This window comes from Phalacrocorax aristotelis, chromosome 1, assembly GCF_949628215.1.
Source record: "Phalacrocorax aristotelis chromosome 1, bGulAri2.1, whole genome shotgun sequence".
Taxonomy (NCBI): Eukaryota; Metazoa; Chordata; class Aves; order Suliformes; family Phalacrocoracidae; genus Phalacrocorax; species Phalacrocorax aristotelis.
Genome location: NC_134276.1, coordinates 7,341,665 through 7,366,277, shown reverse-complemented (window position 1 = coordinate 7,366,277; position 24,613 = coordinate 7,341,665). Strand labels below are relative to the sequence as shown.

Genomic DNA, 24,613 nt, shown 5'->3' with positions numbered 1-24,613 from the left:
TTTTAATAATAAATGTTCAACATACTTAAATTACATTTTCACCCCAAAATCATTATTTTTTTCACAAACTCTTGGAGATCAGGGTATTAACAATATGTAATATTTCTTTATTTAAGACAGAACAGCCAATAGATAAAATGATTTGTGATTTGCAGTACTGTGCATTCAAGACTGCAATTTCATAAACCTACAAACAGAATTATTTCTTCAGTAAAGTGGAAAATCATAAATTTCATGGAACATTAGATTCCTGCATGCCACCACACCGGTCCCCTAAAAGTGAGGAATGTTGCTTCAATGCCTTCACTGCAACTCCTGGGCTACACTGTCTCCAGTTTTCACTCCAGAAGAAATATGCAGCTTATAAGAATTTAGGACTGGGGAAGCTCATACACACACTGAGCAATTCTCTAAAAAAATATGGCCTACTAAGAGAATAGTGATGACTTAGGGAAGTTGGAGCTGACCTCTTGAAGAATGTCCATTTGCTACTCTGTCACATGTCAACTGCATCATGTCAAATGATTCAAATGACTAATGTTCAAGAAGCATGCCTTTCCCCCATTTCAGCATGTTTTTTTTTATTCTGCTGCTGATGTTTTTAAATTATGTTTCTAGGCCTTATCCAAGAGTACACAGCTTTTTCCTCAAATGGAAGTAATTCAGGGACACATGCTGGTTTTCCTGTCCACTTTCTTTATAGCAGAAGGATTGAGTTCTCCTGGATGTTGAAAAGTGCCATGGTGCAAGTGGAGCAGCAAACTGGTGTGGTCAATAATGGTCCTACAGTGCAGGCTGACGACTGAAGCTGAACTGTGAAAAATACCAGAGTAGAAGAACCTGTCAAAGAAGGAATATGATAAGTACATTCATAATTAAGCATAATGTTGTATTTATGTAAATTAAAAGCATTTGGTAGGAATTCAACATATTAGAAACATGCTAAATAGGAGACCACATCAAGCCCATGAACACTTTTTAGTGGCAACTAAACCTCACAATGTGCTGAGATGATCTTGCCCAGTGCTATTGTGACCCTCTATGTCCTACTAGCTCCAGCAGGATTTAAGAGTGCTTAAGAGTCCCCAGAGGAATCATTCCCTTTTTAAACGGTTGACTTGTCTTATGCAACCAAAGAATATTTGCTTCCTAATTAAATTTCCTCTGCTACTTTCTTTGAGCTGGGTTGGAAACACCACAGCCAGGTTCAATCATCCCACCTTCCCAACAAGTCACACTAGGTAAAGTTTTCCTCTACACGAACTTGAGAAGACAGCAGCTGGAAAAAATAAAAATTAAAAAAAATCATGTAGTACTGTGACACCTCCCTGTTTGGAACAAAACTTTGGCAGTGAAGCACATGAGAGCGAGAAATTATAACATAATAGTCCTTTTCTGAAAACTGACTGAATAAAAGCCTAAGTTTACTCCAAGATGACTTTAGAGGTTATTGACCCAGCTGTTCATCCCTCCATACCATCCACATCCAAAACTACTCAATTAAAATAGACTGAGGGAAACGGTTTTGTATTTAAATAGATGACTAATGCTTATAAGTTAGTAAAGGAAGAGTTTTGCCATTTTAAAACGGCTTTGATGAGAAACACGTCCTTCTCTCTCCTTGTAAGACCCTTAGCAATCATTTGGAAAGCAACATGCATTTTTCTGCATATTCTCCTCTAACCGGTAGGGTTTGAAATCAATGGCACCAGCAGAACAGAGACAATACCCTTGTTTTTTGTTGTTGCTGCTGAAAGTTCTTTCCATTTAGATTATTCATTTCTTGTCCTCAAGTGAAGAGCAAAGTTCAGACAGCAGCTGCTAAGCCCATTGCCACACTAAAGCACCAGGTCATTTGGCAAGTGTGCAACCTCAGGAATGGGGCTGAGCGCTGGGAAGCTCCTGCAAGGCTTTGAGAGAAAAGGACTGCAGCCATTGCTTCTTCCCATTCTACCTGCACCCCCTTTAATGGTGGAGAGGGCTTGCAACCACACCTTTTCTCTGCCTCCTAAAGTGGAGTTTGGCTTTACAAGTCACGGGGTAGAGGTGTCTGCATGGCACCCATGCATGCCACGGAAAAGGGGTGCTTCTGCTCTAAGGAAGGCAAGTCCATTGATGGAGGAGGCAGTATGTTCTGCCTCTCTGAGCTTGTAAGAGTTTAAGCAGCTCTAAGAGTAAGCGTATTTGATCTAAGACTAATGAAAGCTCCTGTGCAATGTCGTTTCACATGCTTGTAGCCATCCCATCTTGCAAACTCAACACTCGCTTTGAGAGCCCGATAAAAGGAGGAGAAAATTGGGTGGCATCAGCATGGCTGCCTTGTGGAAAAACTGTCGAACCAGCCTGTCCAATAACACTTTCCTCTAGAACTACAGTCACACACACACACCAAACACAACTGGCTTTCTCCAGAACAAGTTCAGAGCAGAGCTTCCCACAATGCTGTAACAGCCATGCTGCTCCTGTGGGATTTCTGAAGGAACCTTGGCCAAATTAACATCAAAAGGAGTTTTACAATACATCATTAACACTCTGTTACTGACAAGTTATTTAGCATTGAGTATGCTCAGACACTACATTGACCATATATACTCCCACCAAACAGCCTAAGCAAGCACCAGAAGCAAAATGTCTGAAGAGCCAAATTAACGCCACAGTGCATTACAGAGGAAAGTTTAACAACTGTAAGACTGTGTGTTAAAAGGAAGCTTTTTCCCCCTAAGAGTTTATCATTCTACTAAGAATCCTAAGAACTGAATTCAAGGTTTAAAAGCTAATCAAACCAGTGAAACAAAGCAAGATGTTTTTCTATCCACATTACACTGAATAACAAGTCTTCCCCGAGCAACAGCTCCACCTAAAATCAAGCACTGGCAAGTAATAGAAGGGTGGGGTTTTTTTTCAAGAATCCTTTTCTGCCGCTCTTTCCCATAGTAGTAGGGTGCCTAAAACGCTCTACCGTGTTTGCTCACGTGTCTGTGTTTCTCATTACCCCACTGCTCTCGTCCCCTGATACAAATGTACTTTCTCAGTACTCTAAGAATCCAGAACAAATTGTAATATTAATCTTGTTTTGCCACAGAGTATATCAGACAGCAAGTGGATTAAGTTTCCATGTCCTGCCTTACTGATGTCTGTTAGCATTGATTAAGAGAAAAAGATTTTGCACAGTAACTCACTTTATAAGACAATTTAATCTTTGGTTTCTCTGCCTGCATTGGCCCCATTATTGCCAGTTTTGATTCAGTGGTGTGGTCATTAAACCATTAAAAATTACAAATCAGTCACTGGAAAGCCACCATATGGCAGTGTCTTTGAATAGTGGTCATGAGACCATGACTTTTTAAAGGGTACCTATGAAAGTTTTGCCAAACATCCCTGAAGGAGCATATCTTAGTTTTTCTCTTCTCTTCAGTGCAATAGGAAGACTTATATTTGGCAGACTTGTAACCCCTATTACAGTTCCAGGGAGTCTTCAAGAACTGTAGCAAGATGTCAGACCAATAAGCAAATAATCGGTGACAAAATGAAAGAACAATGTTTCCTGGAGCAGGTTCTTCTAATTCTATGAAAATTACAATTTCACATGTAGTCTTTTCTAAGTGAATCGGATGTCATCTAAGTGGGATGTACCACTGCCTCTTACAGAGTTGCATTTGAATTCCTGAAAAAAAATTTCTGATTTTGTATGGAGGGAGGAGGAAAGAAGACCCAAAATTAACAGTTTTTATTGAACGGATGTAGAAGACAAACACCTAGAAGGTAGATTTTAAAACAAAGACCTAAAGGCAGAGTAGAGTGTGCAATTTCTATCAGAAAACATAAAAAGAAAGAAGAAGCAAATGACACTATAGGAAGGAAATAACCGCAAGGCTTTATGTGTGCATTGCCTGGATGACGAGAAACATTGAAAGTTATGCTTAGATACGTGGTGCAAACTATTGCAAGATAATCTCATAGCTGAACTGTTCATACTGAACTGCTAATGCAACTTGTTAAGAAGCAACGAGAAAAAGGGACACGAGAGGGCACACATTAGTTAGCTGGTCTGAGAGACCAAGGCACAAAAATGCACGTTTCCAGTCTGCTTTGAGACAGGAAGAAATAAAAGTTTAAAAGTTGCAAGAGTGAGACAGAAAAGGAGAAAACATAAAGCTTGAAATCTCTGGCTTGTAAAGAGGCTGAAACTGCAAATATACCTCTGGAGAGCACACCAACACCATCTGACCCATGTGAGCACTGACAACCATTGCTCTAGACAGTCCAGGCAGACAATTTATCTTAACAAAGGAGCAATAGTGAAGAATAATGCAGAGCTGGAAGGAGTGGAAAAATTAATTTATAGCAATATATTATTAATTAAAGTAAAATATCTTTTATTAATCACTGCCAAATTGGTAACTGTAATAAACAGGAGCTAACAGAGATATTTAACATCAGTTATTCTTCATAGGCCATTAATAATAGAAGGAAAACTGGGATTCCTCCTGGTCAAAACTAGTAATGTGTTATCTCTAAAATACAGTGGGAGCAGTGAAGGTGGTTTTGTAAGGAGGTAACACACAACTACTTTGAGTATTTAAGCTGCACTCACTGAACATAATTACAGATACTTTCAAATATCTTTAAATATTTAACTACTTAATCTTCACAATATGTCTATTAAATAGATGCTTCTTTGTACCCCAAATTTACATAAGAGAAACATCTTTTAAAGATTATTTTTAAAAGTGAATTTTTTCCTTCATGTGGTGCTGGAAACTGCAAAATATACTGTATAGATGCCTTTGCAGGTGCAGCTTTGTAGACGCAGACATAAATGAGAGGTTTTCAGCTCTTTGATTATTGCTGCCATTCAAGCCAATATTCACTACAGGCTTCAAAACACGGATGCAATTAAGTAAAAGGACAAAACCGTATCTGCAAATTTCCAGTCCAGCCTCAGGCTCCTTTAAAGTTCAGCGTGGAGAAGAAGGGCCCTGCTCATGACTGCACACCACGAGCACTCAGCTGTGCCAAGCGCAGACTTTGCAAGTTCTTGGCACTTCACCTCCAGCTCAATCTCTTGACGGGTGCCGCTTTTCTGAGCCAAATTTCCAAGCAGAGGGAAGGAAAGGAAGGCAGCGGGCTTATTTTAAACTTGGCATTTAAGCAGAGAAAATGCACAGAATAATTAGAAAGACTTGCAACGACCATGTAAAATTTACCAATAGATTTTGACCAAAGAATTACTGGTTGATCTAACACTAGATTCAGAAGCTCTATACAAAAGTATATGAAAATAGTATAGCTAGATGAATGAACCCAGATGTTCCTAGGGCATAGATAAGTCACTTGTACCTTAATTACATTTTTAGAAGTTACCAAATGAAGAGTGGCTACCAGACAGTGAGCGAGAATAAAAGGACAAAATGGGGTTTCTGCGCCTGAAGCACATGCACACAACTCTGCTTAGTCTTATTGGGTGTTCTGCTTGAGCATCTGATGGCAAAAGCTGAATCTTAGATGAGATAACATTTAATCAGGTTTATTTTCATTAAAAAATAAATAAAACCAACCCAGAAAAATAATAAAGCCTAACATAATTCATTTCAATTTAAGCCTGATGCTCAGGCTTAAGACTTAAGCAATGGGACAGGACTATTGGGTGACACAGAAACACAAAGCACACACACATATATGCATGCATGCACAGGAGTCCCTCATGCTGCTGAAATAATAACTCTAAAAGCGCAGTGTGGTGCAGGTCTCATAGCAATGCGAACAGTTGTATTGTTTTAGTGAGTTGTGGACAGGACAGGCTCAACACGACTTTGAAACTTAAGATAAAACTTAGTCAACTAGAAAAAAAAAGGCAACAATACTCATGTAATAATAACGCTCAGAATAAAGTTCAGCACAGTGATTAAGAATATGGGGATGAGTCTTTACATAATGATATGTAACGCTGCATAAACACTATTGAAAGTAACTTAATGCATACCCAAATGTAATTCTGCAAGTATTTGACAACAATGAAAATCCAGGAGAGGAAATGTTTGCCATAGTTGCTAACAGCATTGCAGTTGCAGAGGAAAAGACTAAACAGAACCTGGCTGAATGTTTCCTTCACAAAACTGATCCTCCACAGCCAGGAAATTTAGAAAAAGAGTACAGTGGATGAAACCACAGGATAAGTTTGCCCAGGACCATCATTCCAACAGCTCTACTAGAAGGCTTTAAAGAGTGCCTACTTTGGTTAGGAAACTCTTTTGACTGGTCGCATCACTTCTAGTCAAATAGAATTATGCTGTCACTATCTGCTCACCACTTGGACCACTGACTGGTTGTCCAGTGCTACAGTACCTGTGCAGTGAGTGAAAGACACTATTATATCAAAATTCTCATCTACTTGTCCTAGAAGTAGCATTTTTCACCTACATTATACTCACATGATTAGAACAGATAATGCTCCAGCTCTTTTGCACTTCCAAAAACTCAAAGCAGCCATAAAGGTATCTTGACTGGCTGATTAAATTGAATTTAGAGTTGATTTTCTATGTTAGTGTTTTTAAGAAGCCAAATCACAGCTATGAATGAATAAAAGCTGGCCTGCTTTGTACTGATGTAAGTGATGACCTAAGTCACGAGGCTGAACAGGGTCTGATATCCGTTTTCAACAAAGTGGAGGACTCAGTGGTATTTACTATTATATATACATGTGTGGAAATATCTGTACATAGAGATTTATGACCCTTGCTACAGCAGCAATCCTTGTGCCAGATTTTTAAAGGCACATAAATAAGCAAGTGACATGGCTAGTGGGATTTACCAAAGCATACGTAAACCTCAAGAATTCAACTTCCACCAAAAGTCAGCATGTACAAAGGTATTTTATAGATCCTCCTGCAGATACAAGTGCCCAAACACCTTTGTCATTCTGCACTGAGGCCCCATGAGGTTGCTATGAGCAGAATATACACCACCATGATGTTTTATAAGACCAAAACACCTGGAAGCTGTAAATATGTAAGATGTCAAGTCTTCTGTCCACAAGGTTAAGCTGAAATTAGTGGCATCTAGAGACATATGTATTTTTGTGCACCTGGCCTAAAACTCCTATTTTATGCCAAAGTTCTTCATCACAACAAAGAATGGAAGAACAAAGTATCAGCAAATACACAGACCTGTCCCTAGTTTGTTTCTCAGATGTGTGTGAAGTACAAGGTAGGTTAGTTAATAACTGACCAAGTTTGTAGCTGCTCTGTCTTGTTTAGGGATCCTTTCTGGAATCCAGTCTGAACTAGGTTGAACAAAGTCACACTATCATTGCTTCCAGATGCTCTCGGAGGGGTGAGATGATTTCTGTAAGATTAAGTAGCGAACAGCTGCTTGAGGGAGCACATTGCAATCAGAGATGACACTTTTCAGATGAGATGTAGAACAGAAAAGCTGATCCATTTGTTTGGCCCGGAGTGAACTTCATAAAGGATTCAGCTCTGCGCCTCACCCACATAACTGAAGCTCTTCCAGCATATTTAATCTGAGATTTTTATCCCCTGCTTTCTAAGGTCTTCCAGAAGGGCAAACTAGTGGTCTTATGCCAACTTCTAAACTTGATTAAGCCTCATTGTTACTGTTAGCTCATTCCAAAGCCGAGTTTCATAAGCAGACAGTCTCTTCCCTGTAGTGCAACCATCTTTGCTGACCCTTTCTGGGGACATTCAACATGTTGGGGCTAGAAAAGATTACTTCTATAAATCTGATGTAAAACAGGGTCTTTCAGTAGGCATAAAAATAATGTATAATTACAGAAAGCTTCAAGAAGCAATGGGATGTGCCCACTACTAGCAATGTGTCTACTACTAGCTAGAGAATTGTTAGCATTCAAGAAAGACTGAATCAGAAAGGAAAAGCATCGGTCCCAGATGTAAATGACACTGCTAAAAATCTTTGTCACTGAACTTGTGTTTGGTTAACCTGATTTCAACTTTGAAAACTGTTGACTCAACATAGCATCTCCAGTTTAACAGGTTCAGGGTCAAAGCCATATGCTCTGACAAGGGTGTGACATGAAAAACACTCCCCCTGACATGGTACAGAAGCACAAATCTGTCTAATGCAATCTGAAGACAGGCGCTGGTAGGCAGTGATGATCAGCTGGCAAACAGCTATGTCTCAGGACAGATAAAGTAGGAAGTGTTCAAAAGTCAACATATGCCAAATAGTACCATCTTTCTTCAACTAACACTTTAATTATTGAATACAAAGGAAAACTGTGGCCACACAAGGCACTATTGTGTGGTAGTTATGGGAAATGCTGACATCTTAAACAGTGGCTAATAGTGTTCTTAATTGCTTTTAGAATAAACAAAACAGATAAATCTTCCCACATAAAAATTTTATCACTGAGTTTCAAGATCTCTCAAGGAAGATGCTGGCACAGGTTTCATTGTATTTTGCTTCAGTCTGTTGTGAATGCACTGAGCGGCACAGGGAGAACGCAGGCACAATATATTACTGAAGGACATTTGAAGAGTGAGAGCATAGCCACTTTACTACTCGTATAGCTTTGACTTACAATGTACAGAGGGATACATTCAGAATTTTAAGTATAAGACTAATAGGGTCACGGAAGATAGGGGATTGCTGAAGGGAAGTAAAAACAATCACAGAAAGCAAAATTCAATAGCAGAGCAAAAGTATAGTAACTGGTTTGAAAAGAGCTTTGTGTCTCTGTGGGGCATGCGTATGTGAGTGGAATATCTCGAATCAGAAAGTGTTCTAAGATAACTAAAGCATTTTCAGATTTTCAATGTCCTCTAAATGACCAAAATTGTCAAGGTTACACCCATCTGGAGCATTCAGCGACACACACACACAAGCATGCGTGCAAAAGAAAAAGGAGTTAGCAAAGCCCTGATGCTGCGAGAGGATGAATATTTGGTGAGCAGAGCGCAGTGCATACCACCGGAGTGGGTCACATCGGCACGAACTGATGCAAGTGCAGGCTGCAGTGTTATTTATGACAAGTATTTCTGTAGTCAGGGAAGTTACTCCATGTTTGTATCGCCATAAGTGGGGAAAAGAATTTGTTCCACTATTTCCAGCTACAACCAGAGAGTGAAAATATCAGCTCAAAGACACTCGCACTGAAAAAAAAAATATCCATAGCCTACGTATGCACAGAAAAGCATAGGCCCTGAGGCAAAACCTGACAGCTATATTTATACCAACATGTAGGAACTGACTTCGAGAGTAGTTTCATGAATGCCAGGACGGATGAGCCATCCCACCCACATCAAGTGATGACTCCAAAACCATCGAGGCTAGTCTTAACTGAAGTTCATTGTGACCCCTTACAGAGAGCAGGGACAGGCAGCCAGGGGACTGCCCGACTGTAAGTACGCCACATATCTCAAGGACTTAAGGGCAAAGAGGTGAATAGAGTTGAATAAGGTCTTGTCCATGAGAAGTCAGCAGAGATTCCAAGGTGTAAGGTTAGTGGGAGCTCACGGTCAAAGCGAGTTATCAGTACAGTCACAAAAACATGGGAGGAAGGGACGGATCTGGGATGGGGCAGGGAGCCCAAGGAGTACTGCTCTGTTCACTGGCAATACTGAGGAATTTGTCTGCAATTCTTCTTCCCTCCAGATGTCCAAACATCATGTTTAACTGTGATTTATCTCAGAGAAAAACCAAGATCAGACCAAAATCCCCAAAACCCACCTATCAATGCTAACAACTACTTTGAGAGCTGTGAGGAAGTGCAGTTTTTACTGGAATCGATCAAAATGGCGAGATTCAAACAAAAAAAGAAAACAATTGTGAAAATGTGCCTGTTTTACTGAAAAAGTCTTTGAAATTTTGCCATATGATTCAAACTTGAATTAGATACCTTTTAGATTTTTTTCTTCTCTGTTTTTTCAAATTTTTAACTTTGTTTCATTTCCAGTTGCGTTACAGCACACAAACTTGTCAAGAATCCTGACTGCTTTCCCTTCCCTTACCTGCCCTGAATGATATACTGAATGCTACAGGTCAAACTGTTTGATCCTTTCCGTGCTTTTAAATAAAACATCTCAAATAAAATAAAATAAAATATGTTTTCAAATTTTTACACAAAGCATTTTACTTTGACCTTATGAATATGAAAAAAAATTGTTAGCACTTCTGAAATGAGACATTTTTTACTCTTCATGGTGTTTTTTATCACCTCAGGCTGAGATACCGTTCTGAGTTCTTAGTTCAGGGCTCCACTTATAATTTATATCTATCCTCATACCCCCTCCTCACAGTTCCTGCAGCATAGACTATCACTGACTCTCCTCAGACAGGAGTTTCTCCAAAAAGTAATCTTCTTGCAGCTGCAAATATATCTTAAAAAATGTCTCTAGGGATAAAAAGTTGACTTACAGTCAACTGCCACAACACTGCCTGTGGTAGGCAGGTTTTGCGGTCTCTATTTTGCAATTAGGGAAAATGAGGCATGCATTTCAACAATTTGCCATCCTGAAGGTTTGTGGCAGAGTCCTCAAGGCCAGGTGTAAGCAAGAATCTACAAACTTACTGCAGCCATCCAATTCTGTATGATATGAACTAATATTAACGGAGGAGAGGGGGATAGCTTGGTTCATTATCATGACTGTGAATGTTTCATCTACTCAATACGGATTATGACAAATGATAACGCTGACTTCAGGAAGTCTTGGGAGGAAGCAATATTCAATTTCTTTCTGCATTTGCAAATAACCTGTGTTATGCTGGGGAAAATTCAGTGTACCTTCCAAATGCATTTTTCCTACCACAAAAAGTAACAACTCTGAACGATGCATTAAAAGCAAGCAGAAGTGTAAGCCGGAATGATTTACATACAGAGCTCTGTCAAAAGCAAATGCAGAGCTTTGGCTTTCACTTATCTTGTGCCTACGAGGCATTTTTCTCTGAAGGGCCGGATGTAAGGATTTGTAGCCAAAATAATAAGGTAAAAAATATGGTCTTGTTTATATCCTTGTCTATCCTACTGTTTGAGGGGGAAACCTGTACCCCTACTCCTTTTTTATTTTGTCTTTGATCTTCAATATTTGTTCAAAGCTCCTAGACATCGAGCAGCCCAGTCAAGTAGGAGCTGCAGTGGAGGCCCCAAAGACCTCCTCAGGAGGTCAGATGGTGTTCCCAGGAGACAGTTCCTATTCACACTCTTTGGGGAAGAAAACTGGCATTTCTGAAGCTCAGCCATTTTCTGGCAATATCTGAAGCAGGTTATCAGCCAAACATACGAAGCTATAGAGACCCCCAAGATAACTTGAGCCATCATAGTATTTGTGTATTTTTTAATAAATGTTTTCACTGAGAAAGAAGCAGTCATCCTGAACCCAGGCCTTGCACCACTGGTATTGGCAGCAGCCGCAGTCAGACAAATGGGCATAGCTAAAATCTCCTGGGGCGCTATGAAGTGCCAAGGGAATCATACAGTACTGTCCTAGGTGTCTTCAGAAGTTTTCCTGCACTGGTTCTCCTTTACATTGAGCCAAGCTGCAAGAATGGAATCCCTAATGCATCTCCCATACTAAAAGAAAGGCAGGAGGGAAGTCAAGAAGAGTGTCCCAGGGGCGGAGAATACAGTATTTCCTTTCTACACTGTCACCATGGAAAAATTATAATGAAAAATGTGAATATTATTGTATACATGGTAAAACAATAAGTATTAATGGTACACTTTTCAAATGGGACTCATCTCACTGCAAGAAAAGACTTGTGTAGTAAAGTGGCCTACGTTTGAGTTGGCGGTCTAGATAAGATTTTTACACAATGGAGAGAAATAGACTCTTCTGCAACAGGATTCATCTCATCCTGAGAGGATGGAGGAGATTGGATGATTCACACCTTAAGAGGTTATTTCTTTCCACCAGTAACAAAAGGACCCTTAGACAACCACCTCAGAGGAGGGAAATGTGGACCTCCAAAATCTGGAAAAATGAAGCTTATCCTGCCATGATGACTTCAAAATCCATCAGTCATCAGTAAAACTCACGTTGTGGCAGGACAATACCCTTCTCTTTCACTAACCATCATTATTCCGCTCCGTCCAAAGGCAGTTAGACCATGTACACATGCATACACAGAGTATCTCTTCACTTTCAATTTTTACTTTGCAAAGTTCTACCCCCTTTCAGATAAAAATGAGAAAAATCTGAAAAATATAAATCATCTAAATTGAGATGCTATGTACAATAATTCTCATGTCCTCCTTTCACTTATGCATGTCCTTTACTTCTCCTGGACATTCCGCTTCAAAGGTTTAACCTTATGACATTTCTCTCCTTCACTTTCTATGCTTTTCTCCTTTTCACCTTTCTTCTTTTTTGGGCATGTTTTCTTCCCCTTCTCAGTGAGCTGATTTTTAAATCAGTTTCCTCAGGCGATCTCCTTTAACTTTTTGCCCTGCTGCCTTCTTTGAGTTCTTCCTGTCACTCCAATCTTCAAAAGGGAAAGAAGGAGGACCTGGGAAACTATAGGCCAGTCAGCCTCACCTCCATCCCCAGAAAGGTGATGGAGCAGTTCATCCTGGAGGTCATCTCCAGGCATGTACAGGATAAGAAGGTTATCAGAAACAGTCAACATGGATTCACCAACGGGAGATCATGCTTGACCAACCTGATAGCCTTCTACGATGGCATGACTGGCTGGGTCGATGAAGGGAGAGCAGTGGGTGTTGTCTATCTTGACTTCAGTAAGGCATTTGACACTGTCTCCCATAGCATCCTCACAGGCCAAATAGGGAAGTGTGGGTTGGATGAGTGGACAGTGAGGAGGACACAGAACTGGCTCAACAACAGAACTGAGAGAGTCATGGTCAATGGAGCAGAGTCTGGATGGAGGCCTGTCACTAGCGGTGCTCCCCAGGGGTCTGTGCTGGGTCCAGTCCTGTTCAACATATTCATCAGTGACCTGGATGAAGGGACAGAGTGTAACCTCAGCAAGTTCGCTGATGATACCCAGCTGAGAGGAGCGGCTGATACACCAGAAGGCTGTGCTGCCATCCAGCGAGACCTGGACAGGCTGGAGAGCTGGGCCGAGGGGAACCTCAGGAAATTCGACAAGAGCAAGTGCAAGGTCCTGCCCCTGGGGAGGAACAACCCCCTGCACCAGCACAGGCTGGGGGCTGAACTACTGGAAAGTGGCTCCACTGAGAAGGACCTGGGAGTGCTAGTGGACAGCAAGGTGACCATGAGCCAGCACTGGGCCCTTGTGGCCAAGAAGGCCAACAGTGTCCTGGGGTGCAATAAAAGGAGTGTGGCCAGCAGATCAAGAGAGGTTACCCTCCCCCTCTACTCAGCCCCACTGAGACCACATTTGGAGTACTGTGTCCAGTTTTGGGCCCCCTAGTTTCAGAAGGACACAGAACTGCTTGAGCAAGTCCAGCAGAGAGCTACCTAGATGGTCAGGGGGCTGGAGCATCTCCTTTGAGGAAAGGCCAAGAGACCTGGGTTTGTTCAGCCTGGAAAAGAGAAGACTGAGGGGGGATTTCATCAATACCTATAAATATCTAGAGGGTGGGTGTCAGGATGATGGGACTGGACTCTTTTCAGTGGTGCCCAACGACAGGACAGGGGGCAATGGGCACAAGTTGGAACACAGGAAGTTCCACCTCAATATGAAGAAAAAACTCCTTTGCTGTGCGGGTGCCAGAGCAGGGGCACAGGCTGCCCAGGGAGGCTGTGGAGTCCCTTCCCTGGAGACATACAAACCCCGCTTGGACATGGTCCCTTCCAACACCTGCCATTCTGTGATTCTGTGACTCTGTGATTCCTCTGCCCTTTCTTCTCTGATTTCTTGGTACCCTTCAGCAAGACTCTGACAGTATTTCCTTGGGAATCTCTCCCAATCTTACTCCTACCTCTTGCTGTTACATAGAAGAATAGAGTTAAGAAGGCTTAATTCTCCCAAACCTATGATTCTATCTAAACAGTTTAATTACTATCCTAACTGGTCTCAGTGACCTTCATACCTCTGCACCTTTTAGAAGTTTATACCAAGCATATTTTGTATCATGATACACAGATATAAAATACAACATAATGAAATATAAAATATAAAGTTCCATGGATGGAGACAAAGAATCAGAGAGAAAGTGATCTTCATTAAGTCAATGAGCTATTGAATAGCCAGTAGATTGCAGGAGATGATACTTGGTCTAAGACATGAAGACCCCGCATTTTAGCTAAATGACTGAAAATATACTGAATAAGTCTGAGGGAAAAAGAAGTACATATGTTGAGAGTAAAGATTAATGCCATTCAGATCCTTTGAGGGACTTGCTAAGATCAGCCCTGATAAGCTAATGCTTTCTCCCAGGGATAGGTTCCCTTTGATGCATGTAAACCTGAAGTGTAAGACATGCACAGATAAAAGAATTCCTTAGAAGGTGTGCATCAGGAAAGCATTTAGAGCAAGTCTGTAAGATAAAGGGAGACAGAGACCTTTCTGATTTAATCTGAGTGTAAGAAGAGTAAATCTGTTTTTCACTTGTTCACTTCATTTGTAGAAATATTAACTTCTATATAATCCATTTGGTCTTAAGTAACCAGTTTACTTTCACTTTATCTGAGGGCATTCTTCTCCTAGTGATGTAACCTGAGGCACTGGGACATCTTTAGTGCTATAGGAAAGAAACAAGGATTGTAAAATGACATGGTAAGTAGGAAGGCTCTTTGACATGTAAGAAGACAATAGAGAGCACAGCTAAACCACAAAAGCGTTATATGAGTTTTGTGAGAGTGTCCCGATAGCCTCTTTGCACTGCAAACCTTCTCCATCTCCATACATCCCAATCCTATTTTCAAACTCTTCCCAAGCTCCCATGGCTTTCTAGCAACACCTACCTGAGCCCCTGAAATCTTCATGTCACTCTCCCATTCCACACACACATCTTTTTCATTACTGAGAATTTGGCCCTTTTCTTGCACAGGCTAATTCCTCTGCCAAGAGTAATGGAGTCCCTTCACAATGACAGGCTACTACATCTAGAGGTAAAGAAGAGTATGAGGAGTGCTCTAAAGTGTACATGCTTCATGCCCGCTTCTATCAACCCAGTTTGAGCAGAAATTCAGCTGGGAAACTAGCAAAGCTATAAACGTGCCTACACAGGGACACATCCAGAAAATGCCAGCCTTACACTTCAGAAGGATATAGAAGAACTTAAGAAACAGTTGCTGTACCCTACTAACAGCCTGTGGGTAAGTGCTGGTACAGACATCTCATGGACCGCTGTTTCCTGGCCGTAAAGACTAGACATCTTGTAAGAGGTCAGCAAGAAAAGCCCAGTGAAGACTATTCCACCTTCTTTGGTCTCTAGAGAAAACATATTGGTGTCGATACCTTCAGTAATTCAGAATCCAAGTGTGATCAAACTTAAACTTCAGTGTTGATGACAATGTGTTTAGGATGACAGAATTACTGATTTCTCAAGAATACGTTTTCCATTAGATTAAAAGTAGTTGTTTCTTCTTAAGGGGAAGATAAGGCTTAGTTATTAAGCTCACATTAAGAAAAATGCAAAAAGGACATAGCACCAAGAGAAGAAAATACTTTCTTCAGGTATACTGAGTGTTAAATTAGAAGTTTAATGATCCAGTGTAATAATCCTCTGAATTCAAGAAAGGCATGTGGTATCCAGCTGGCCAAGAGCTATTTTGACCATGTGCCACCACAAATGTAAAGTCCCATTTAATGTCTGTGGAACAAGACCAAAACATGAACACAAATTTCACACCAGTCAAGTGCAAAATACTTGTTTGGTTTCAGGTCTTTGAGTTGATCTTTCCCATGTTGCAGCTCACAGTCAGATGCCTTTCCAGCTGTCAAAGTTTGCCCTTATTCTTTGCCCAATCTGGCCCTGACCGAATGACCACCAAGATGCTGAAACTTCATCTAATTTCTGACTTTCTGCTCTAAATGAATTGTAACTGAGATTTAGTAATTGGGAGTAGAGGTGTATTTACCTCAGGAGAGAAGGAAAATGTGCTTGCCATACAAAGGCTATCATTTCATTAAATGAATAAAAATACCGCAGAAGAAACTTCCAGAGAATATATTGGTGAATATATTGAGGCCATCAAGACATAAATTAAATCTGTTTTTTTGCTTTTGGTGTCTAATTTATGAAAAAAAACTCTGGATGTAAAATTCCAACTGGCACGTGTTCTGTCTGTTCACACTGAGAACATGAAGTAATTTTAAATCGTACCTTTTTTGTTGCTCGTAACACATTGCCACATGAGAGGGCTGGTCCACAATTTTGCCCCCTCAAGAGACAGATGTCCCTATTAATTTTCTCAGACTATAAATTTCAATTTGTCCTCTTCATTTGCAGAGAGCTGAAAAAGAAGACAAAGGAATATCAATTCTTGCACTTCATGATACATAGTCTTCATGAATATATCTCTCTTACACTGTGTTACAGCCTTTCCATCATTTAACAAATTCATAACAACTGGCAGACACAAACTAACAACTTTGTGTGTTAGCGTAATTACAAAAAAAAAAAAAGGCTCCAACACTGTTTATTATGAAAATATTGTGCAACTTAGTAAAAGAATGCACTTACCGTGAGCTTAAGTTTGTAGATGGAGAAATGTCTTGGATCCCTGTTACATGGGCCAGATGGACTAGACTGCCTAATCTTTTGGGCATCCAAGGACATCGTACGCAACAGCCGCTGGCAGTGAAGGGTGGGAGACGGTTCCATGTCTGGGTGCTTTCTTTGCGAGGCTATCTTGAAAATGAAGAGATTTCTTTTGCTTTTTTATCACCATCTTGCAAAAAGCATAGATGCAACTATCTTCAGGATTTCCCTTTCAGTGTATTGTTCTGTTAATGTAAGAGTGTATTTTGGATGTGTTTTATTTTCTTTCTGATCTCCTGTCTTTTAGGCTTACTTAGATCCTAATTTAACCAATTTGCAGAAGTAGGCAACAGGAATGAAAAGAAGTGCCTCTTATTTCCCAGGATTTTTCTATTCTCCTTATTTGTATTCATCCTCTAGGCTTCTTCATGAAGAATCACCAGTGTTTCAGCTAAAGGCAGGTTGTTTAAAAAGGGAGATGCTTAAGTGTCGTATTTCCTTTGAATATTACACGTTTGAATGTTAGAACCAACTAACACCACTGAAAAATTTCTCCCCTCTCATTTCATAGGTCTGTGTTGACCGAACAAAATGTCTTGGGAACAGACGTAGTAGGGGGAGAGAAGTCTGAGGGAAAAAAGCAGTCAGACAAACACTATGCACAGAAAGCATCCACAGCTGTACAGATCTGATTGTTGTTACCAAGCTTCTATAGAATTATTCACTTGCTACCTATACAGCAAGCACAGGATCATAGTTAGGGGTACACTAACAAATCCCATATTGAGAGGGACTTGTTCCATTGAACGTGCTTACCTGGCCCTGGCTCCTACCCAGGCAGCACGACAGCCACCCACACCAGCACGACGCCTGCACCCATGCAGAGACAGAGGCACAGGCGCTTCTGCCCGACTAATTTATTTTCAGTTATAGTGTTGACCTTCTCTGTAAACTACACCTGGAAAGGTTTGAATATTCAAGTAATTCAGAGCTAAACTCAAGGAAATTTTAATTTGTAGCAGATCTACAAGTAAAACAAAACAAACAGGGTGGAGACCAGGTGAGAAGCAGTCATCCTGACGGGGAAGCAAGCAAACAGCTTCCGGCTGTAAAGAAGGGGACTTATGCAAACACACTGATTTGGCTATTCCATCTCAGAAGTTAACAGTTTAAGGATGGCAGAACATTTTTCTTGGTCAAAAGGATATCTGTTGGCACAGGAAAGAATCAAATTCAGAGGAGTTTTCTGACGAACAAGCTCCTGGGCAGGAGGCCAGGATGCAGTTTTCAGAGGTACGAGCAATACCACCGGCAGAACAGAGACTGACTTAGCATTGTCCCCTCTCAATACACAGTCAGGGTCTGGAACCGCACTAAAATAGTTGTGTACAACTGTGTCTGAGTTGGAATTTCATTTCTTAACACTCAAAACCAATGATTCACTTCCATGAGGAAGACATAGCTCTTTGGCATATTCATAAGCCTAGATTTATTTGGATTTTGTGAAAATGTGGCCAAACACCACTATGCCCACCTTTCTGTGCATCTTCTTTAGACCCTGCCTCTGCTCCACTGTCTTTCCTTACATTATACTGTAAGGTCCTTTAGCTATGGCCATGGAAAAATGCTTTCAGAGCCGTCTGGATGATCAGTATCCTTTTCAAATTTGATTTAATCTTAATCGATTAAAAATCAGAGCAAGCCAATGATACAAGGGTTTAGAGTCACAGAGCCTGTGAAAATTTAAGGAGTTTGTTCTTCCAGAAAGTTCTTGGATATCTCTGATGTGTAGCTGGTAAAACAAAGCAGAGAAACATGCAAATATATAATTTACACCTATATAAAAAATTTTGTAAACAAGCATAAGTCAGACATTGTTGCATTTTATCTTGCTTGGAGAAAGTGTAGAGCAGTTGACTGAATTCAGTGAAGTTGGATTAATTAACTTAAAGTGAAGGACATGACTGAAAATTCACATTTCAGAAGGCAGGCGCAATGGAAAACCTGCACTATTCACTTCATAGCTCAGTCAGTAACACGTATCGAAAGCAAGTGGGTACATAGATCTCCATTCTCCCAAATGGGAAACTATTTGTCAGCTACTGCCTAGTTCAGTGATATATAAAATGCCTTTATATTTTCCCATAGGAATTTGGAAAAGAAACCAAAATCTTTTCAGAGTCCGCTTTCTTTCAGCATTAAAACAACCCTCTAAAACGGTGCTCTCTAGTGCACAATATGAAATAAAAGGGCACATAAAAAGCTCCCCTGGTTAGCACACAGACACATCTTGGGGAGGAGACATAAATTCCCAAGGGATTTGCCAGAAGCAGGACTGAAGTACCCACTGAGCAGTACTGCTGGGGGATGTAATGTCCACAGTTGAATGGGCCCACTGGTGCTGATATCTGGGGTGGGAATGACTCTGGAAGGATGCATCAGGGAGAGGGGAAAAACCTGACAACATGAACCAGAATGGCCGACCGGTTCTCCCATTTCCCACCAGCATGGCAGGGAGCAGGTCCAGCACAGAGGTATGACCAAAGAAGAGCTGGTTATAAAATTTAAAAGGAAGGATAATCCAACGGCTATGGTTTTCTTTCTTTAGACTCCATTAATAATATTTGGACTAGTCCTCTCAGGCCAGACTTCAAAATACAAGTAGAAGTGGTGGAAGCCTTTAAAAATCCCATCGGATGACCTAGATATGTGTGCAGATGTCTGAGTGCCTGAACAAATTTGGCATCTTCTTCTCCTGAACTTCAGTTCTTCATCTATAAGATCTGGCCAACGGCAGCACCCTTTCAGGAGACCTCCCAGGCTGCAATTTTTTAGTCTAAATTGGTTGAAATTGATCAAATGTTAAGAATGGCATAGGAAGGAGAGGAGGGGAAATACATCAGCACATACCCTACCCTTATAGACCCATAAGCTCTGGTTTCTTAGGAAAGTAGATTACTACTTATTTTGTGCGTAATTCACGGCTTCATCTGACCTTAAAATGGAAGAACACTTCTGCTTTCAGAACTGATGTTTCTGTTATATCTGGGCTGGTGGGGTGTAAATTTTTTAAACCCTACTGAGCTGCATTCTATTGGGAAGCGAAATGCCAGATTTAGAAAACAATTACTTTAAAAATCTTTGTAAAATTTCCTTCTTTTAGTGGTCACAGAGCCAAGCCTGTCAGAGTTCAAGGAGCATCTGGATGATGCTCTTAGTCATATGATTTAGCTTTAGGTAGTCCTGTGAGGAGCAGGGATTTGGACTTGATGATCCTTATGGGACCCTTCCAACTCGAGATAGTCTATGATTGTGATTCTTTTTCAGCCAGCAGTGTTTGCCAAATATGAATGGCATTTACAAATAATTTTGGTTATTTCAGATTTACTTAAAAAAAAAACAAACCTCATGAAAAATTTAATTCAGATCCTGAAAACCCCCTATTTAAAGTCATGGTTAGTTTAAATCAGATCTCCTCCATTTCAGTTAAAGCAATCACCTGTCAGTTCTTCTACATTTTAGATGAGTAACATATGAATAATAACCTATATGCAGACTCTTAACAGAAGAAGAGATATAAATTGTCTATGGGTTGTCTATACATATGCAGATATACTTGTAGAAAGCATATAGGAGGTCTATGGGTCACACAAACACCTTGACCTGAAATCATGCCTAATGAAGCTGCCACTGCCACAGTTCACTATTGACCAGCCCTTGAAAGATTGTCATGCACTGCTAGACTGTCAGTGATGGATAAATTGCTTTCTTCACAAGCTTTTCCCACAGTTTTCTTGACATATCAGGGCTTGTGTAAGAATTTCAGTTTCCGTGAAGGCTTGCAGGCAAGCAAACAGCAATAATTTAAAGCTGTCAGGATCAGATTCAGTTATAAATACAGGCAGCTGCCTGCAATATCACACCCAAGAAAACATTCGGGTCCTTGCTGGAAATCCAGACAAAGCCCCTGCACAAAATCAATGACCTGTTTCTGACCACAGGAAATTAAAATAAATAAATAAATAAATAAGCAAACCAAATTAAACCACAAAAAGACGTGAAAAAATACAGAAAAATAAATAAAGAGAATATCTAAAAATAAATAAATAAATAAATAAAGAACCAAACAGGAAAATAGTTAAAAGAATTGGGTTAAAGTATGTGTTTTATGTCACCAATGAATTTAGGATTTATGTTTAGGATTTATGTTATTGTGGAATTTAGGGTTTATGGTGCTGAGTATTCTACTGAAGGCAGCATCCTTCATAAAGAGTTTTATCCACACATCAGATTCATTTCCCTTTTGCTCCCATGTCCATGTCTCCATTTATAAGTGAGAGAAACTGGAAAAACATAGACAAGTGCAATATCACGGCTCAAGAGTGATATCCCTGTTTCCTGATAAACTATTTGGATCTTTCAAAAAGTGAAAAAATATAACATTGGACCACAGATGCATTTGATAATTTCACTGGTTCAGTTTGCCTTTATTACATACACCAATATAATCAGAATTAAAGGGGCACTCTTCCAGGCTCCTCTTCAGTATAAGAAAACCCTACTTGCCTGATCTTGTTCTCTCTACAAACCCTGCCTCACTTGCTTCCTTAGACCAGCATTGTAGTAACACTATTATTGCTGCTAGGTAAAATGTCCACTGAGTCAGCACACTGAAACTTGGAAAGGTGTGTTTGTACACAGAGGATTCTTTATAACTGACAATATTTTTGCAAGATGCTTAATGGCACTTCTTTTTTTAAGGTACTTAAAGTATTGCTGAAGCTTTCTGCTTTCTATTCACTAGGTAATCATGCACATTTTCTGCTTTGTTAGGGGATGAAGATAAATAGGCATTTACATTCTCTGTTGTGTTGCAATGGGCAAATAGTAGAAAACTGCACGGTAATGCAAATCTCAAGCAAACTGTTCTTTCCAAATGCTCTGAATATTGCTCTTATCACTATGAGCTACGAGTCTACCTGAGAACAATTCTGCAGTTGCCACAAGGGCATTTTGCAGGCTTAATTAGAGAAATTCAGAAGTTTTATTTGCCAAGACCTTTCTTCTGATAGACACAGAAACCTCCCTGCTCTAGCAGGGTTAACTAAAGCAAGTTCCTCAGAGCCATGTCCAGTCAGGTTTTTAATGTCTCCAAGAACAGAGACTCTACTGCCTCTGTTCAACCGTGCACAGAAGGACTGGATGCTGACACAAAGACTGCATAATCATTGACTTTCACAGCTGACCAGAGAAAAAAGCAAAGGCAAGAAAACACATAAAATATGTATGAATTAAATTACAGCATGACTTGCAATTTAGTACAATAGAATCCTACCTAGTGATGCCCAGAAATCACTGAAACCAGAGCATATGTTCTAGTATAATCAACCTATTGTTTTAATGTGACCTTACCATTCACAGTTCACATGAACAATATCCATTTTGTGGCTTTACTTTAATAAAAATTTTATTAAATAATCTTCCTAAGTATAAATCTCTGTTTTCCTGCTTACTTTTATGAGCTAAGAGGAACTACAAGCTGCATCCTACAGCCATGCTTTAAAGAATGCCAAAGGTTGCTAGCTAAAACACTGCTCACTTTAAACATTCCAGCACATTGAGAAAGAATAGCTGATGGTTTGTGTTTATTTAATTCCTGATTAAAAGAAGAACAAGAATTTGCTGTTTCCCAAGAGTCACCCTAGACTCCTGTCACTAGGTTAATATCATTGTTTAAAAAAGAAAATCGCAATAATGTTTACTATCTTCGGATCAAGCTCACAAAATTCACCAAATCCATTTAGAAAGGAATCCAACCCCATCAAAAGAAACTCTACCTTTTTGAATCAAGCTATTTAAATGTCTGCTAGGTGAAAAGTTTTGTTCTTTGCTTCAGAGGACAGCTACACCATGCTGCGAGTGTCGAGAAGCAACACAAGCAGATACAGGCTGCAGCAGTCCTGACACGGACAGGGGCCACCACCACCGCTTCTGAAGAGCAAGCGGCGATGGGACTCATCATCTGCTCGGTATGTGTAACATCTACGGTGCTACTCACTAGTAAGCAATGGAAAATTGATTTCGTATTGTTTGCGTTCACAGAAATAGTCTAAAAATGTTAAAACTGTCTTTAGACACAAACATTTCCCTATGAGAATTCCCTGGTCCTGTTCTGGGATTTCACTAGGGAAAATGCAGCTTTTTGATGCACCAGATGTGCAACATATTGCAAAATACATAAGCAGGAAGGCGTTTTATGGAGAATTATAGGCGTGCATTTTACTTACCGTACACAAAGTGTGCAAAAATTCTTCTCCAGATTATAACGCTGCAAATGCATGAAATAATTTGAAATGTGCCACTGAGCAGAAGAGGAATTTGACCTATTCTTTGTGCTGTGTATTTACTTAGACTCTGAAGAAAGGTGCAAAGAGCAACCTTTCTACTAAATTCCTTTTGAACATAAACTTCATTGCATTCACCTTAGCAGAAACATAACTTAGTTTAATGGTGCCACCTGGTGACAAGTCTTACTCGCTGTTCCCATACCTTGTCAAGCAAGAAAAAATAAATTCATATGCTAGAAATGTTCCCCTCGAGAGTAACCCCCCCCCACAAGAACTCCATCAGCTGCAATAATTACTTGCCCTAAGGACAGTAGTGTATTGTGTACATAGAAAGACCAATAAACAATAGGAAAGAAAATGTTTCTTTTCATTTTAGACACTGCCACACACTTGGAGTTATTGGCTTGTGAAGAGAATGCACTTAATAGTGCACGAAGGGAAAAAGGAGAAATGGCACTGATGCATCTGAACCTGCTGATGATGGGGGAGCCGGGCATTTTGTCCAGCTCAAAAACTTCCTGTTCACTGCAGCAGCACGTGAGCCTCTAGAACCACCTGGTAGGATTTCACTGCCCCATCACTGCAGTCCCAAAACAAAAAAGGCATGTTTGAGCCACGTACTCTTTGTACCTTCCCTGTCAGTAGTAACTCATATGAGGAATTAATTCTGAAGCCATAAATTGCTCTGTGCATCTCTCTCTGCATTGTAACACTGCTGAATATGGTCACAAAATATTTAAGGGGAGGTTCCTTCCGTGGGGTCAGACTCTCACCCTGTCTCCTCAAGGTATTGGAGGAAAAATTGGGATTTACACTGCACATAACAGTGCGTGGTGGGGGAAGCACTGGGGCAAGCAGGAGGCAAGTATGGTCATGCCAAGCAGGGCTGGAAATCTTGCTCAGACAGAGGCAAGGTCAGGGGATGGAGCACAGCAAAGACCTGAAGCCTGTTTGGTATCTGCCAAGGTGTAAAACCAACCTTATTATACTAACTTCTGTCATATGTATAAAATAGCAAATAATTTACATATGGATAGCTTTAAAATGCTAATATTTAAAGGAATGGGTAGAGGAGAGTAATAGAAATGGAGATGGGAGCTTGTACTTTGCAGGAGATGCCTGGGCATGAAGTGGAAAAAGGCAAACTTAACATCATGACGTCCAACTTACAGTTGTTGTAATAGTTGTACAATAAAATAGCCAGGATTTGGGTTATGGATCATATTGACGACTTCTCTACAGCTTTGCTCGCATGCAAAATGCAAGTTTCCAACAGTCACTGCACAACCACCAGCTTAATGATATTACAGTACCGGCTACAGGTGAAACCAGTCATTTAGGAGTCTCATTGCAGCTTTACTCCTACCCAGCTGACACAGTATCCTATTTAACACTTACAGCTGCAAACCTGCACAACTTCAGCAGTACAAATGCTGACTAGTCCTTCACATTTATAAAAAAAGAGGATATTTAATAGCAAAAAGCTTATTTAAAGGCAGTATGCTTGCTTTATGGTTTGCCATGCTCACCCAAAATTTGCGAAAATTTTGCTAAATTCAGCATTTTGGAAGGGCACGTGAAAACACTGGACAGCTTTAAGTGTATTAATGAGATTCTGTGCTCCTGAATAGAGGAAAACTGCACCCCTTCACCCCCAGGA

General features: G+C 40.3%; 1 protein-coding gene and 1 long non-coding RNA gene across 2 annotated transcripts in view; both read right to left on the bottom strand.

The window, feature by feature from the left end:
- Window positions 1-24,613, bottom strand: part of DLG2 (discs large MAGUK scaffold protein 2) — a 1,060,076-nt gene that overhangs the window by 993,949 nt on the left and 41,514 nt on the right. The window lies entirely within an intron of this gene.
- Window positions 85-24,043, bottom strand: LOC142051560 (uncharacterized). The gene is made up of 4 exons (XR_012658544.1): window positions 22,894-24,043; window positions 16,589-16,851; window positions 16,229-16,358; window positions 85-840 (listed from the first exon to the last, which is right to left on the bottom strand). It is a non-coding gene; the product is annotated as an uncharacterized LOC142051560 (long non-coding RNA).